Source organism: Crocodylus porosus, unplaced genomic scaffold (genome assembly GCF_001723895.1).
Source record: "Crocodylus porosus isolate Cpor-Errol unplaced genomic scaffold, CroPor_comp1, whole genome shotgun sequence".
NCBI lineage: Eukaryota > Metazoa > Chordata > Crocodylia > Crocodylidae > Crocodylus > Crocodylus porosus.
Window position 1 is genome coordinate 11,607,346 of NW_017728950.1, and position 2,411 is coordinate 11,609,756.

A 2,411-nucleotide genomic window follows, 5' to 3' on the forward strand; every position below is an offset into this window, starting at 1 on the left:
AGGCTAGATGGACACCTTGCCGGGGTTGTTTGACCCCAGTACTTTTTCCTGCCGTAGCAGGGGGTCAGACTTGATGATCTGCTCAGGTCCCTTCTGACTCTACCAACTATGAAACCTGGTTTTCCCATCCCGGTTCATTGGGGTCATCCCGCCATTAAAGGTCAGCTCAAGTACCCAAGTAGCGGTCCTTGGGTTGCTTCCCTTTTTTCCTTCCTTTTCCCTCAGGTCTTTCCTACCCATCTTAATTAATTCTTGGTCCTGCATGCCATCATTCTCAGGTCATACCCAGGCCTGGCCCTCTTTCTCTCTCTTTTTCTTCCATAGGCTTTCTTTTCTTGCTCCAGCAGGCAAATGGATTTTTATTACCTATGTTCACAGGCCAGCGCTGAATTCCTGGTGAGGGACCTCTAGCCCTCTCTTGAGTTCACTGGCCCTTGCACTCTGAAGCTCCAGACGAGCCCCGTTCCAGGGTTCTGTTCCAGCTCCAGCTCCCATTGCACATCTCCACACAGCCTGCACAGATCATGCTGCCCCCCATGCATTCACCTCACTGAGGGATTCCTGTATGCTGGTCATCTCTCTCAACTTTTGGCAGAATACTTGGGGCCATTAGAAAGCAGCTCCCATCACCCATGGGTGGGCCTTGCTCCAGCTGGCCTCTTCCACTTCTGGCAGACGCATGGGAATGAGTTGCCAGGGTTCACCCATACTCACCACAATACCCCTTTCTGTCAGTAAGTCTCTGGAAGGACTGTAGTCCAGCAGGCATGCCTGGACCATAACAGGACACAGGGCTGGTGCCCTGTTACACACTACTGAATTATGTTTTTGCTGCTCCCTTTCTAGACTCTTATCAATATTGTACGCAAAATCCTATCACACACCTTTGAATCCGAATAATCCATCCATACCTTAAGAGACACACTAAAGGGCCAGATCCAGACATGCAGGCACATGCAGCCTGTTATGGCATGCGCAGTTCTGTTATGTGGTGCCATAAACCTCTTTGCAGTGCCATAAACCACACATGCAGCACATTAAACTATATGCCCCGCTGCTAATTTGCAGTCCTGGGGAAAAATTTGCTACCAGGATTTGCGTCTGCCAGAAGTGGAAGAGGCCAGCTGGACCAAAAAAGAAAAAAAAAACCCTGCAAGAAAAAGCAGCACAAAGTGCCATGTGCCAGGACAAACATGGAGACAGGGGAGTAGGCAACTGAAGGCTGCCTGCTTCCCCATCTCCACACACTGCAGAGCCCCCCCATTGAGGCACCATGCACCTCAGCCAGCCACTCCCTACAACCAAGCCCCTGCACTGAGGCACACAGAGACAGGAGAACAGGCTCTGGGCTGCCTGCTTCCCCATCTTAAGGCACACTATGCCCCAGCCAGCTGGGGGAGCAGCTGGCTGGAGAACAGGGTGCCACGGTGCAAGGACTCCACAGCATGGGGGAGCAGGCAGCCTGCCTGTCTCCTGTGCCTGTCTCCATGTGCCATTTCCCAGGCGGCTGGGGCACAGTGCCTCAGTATGGGGGCTGTCTGCCAGCTAGCCACACACTGAGGTACCCTGTGCCCCAGCTAGACCTGCCACTGAACTTGAAGCAGTGGGACAATGTGTCCTGCTGAAAAGTGCATGAGCAGGGGTGTGCACCACTGCACCAAATAGTGGCACAAATTTGCTCTGCTGCTATTTGTGCTGCTGCAAATGCATTCTGCTGCTTATGTAGATGTGGTCAAGGTGATCAACACCATTTCTCTCCTCACTAGGAAGCACTGCTGTGATACCATCCTCAAGTATTCAACACTTGGCAAATGTTGACAAAAATGTAATGTAGCATCTGCTAAAGCAGTTCTGGGCACATACCAATGAGTATGCCTCCCTGAGAACCACTCAGGTTGTACCCTGGGCAGGCTTCAAAGAGCAGCTACATTACAGTTTTTCAGTATTTGCCATGTATAGAGGGGGAACAAGTGGATGGGATGTGTCTTCACAGCAGTGCTCCCTTCTATGACTGACTTCAATGTAGCTGTGCCTTAAGTTCTTTAGACAGGATCTAGGCAGTAGATGAAATTCTAAAGTTAAAAAAAAGGTCACAAATATTACTTCTCAGCTCCATGTTCTTGGGGATCCTTGACACAGGACACAGCCTGTCTGACTCGCGAAGAGTTCCCGCCCCCCCCACCTCTACCTGAACAAGAACTGATTATGAAAGACAATGAAGATGCAGTGGGAGACTCACCTAAAACCCTCCAGATAAGGGTGACAAGAATGAAGAACTCCCCTAGGTCTCATTTGCATCCGAGATGGAACCAGATGACAATACATGGGAGATGGAGAACAGAGAGCACGAAGCAAAGAACCGCACTGAATTCTGGGATCAGAGAAGCAGGGGAGCACTGCATGATAGGGAA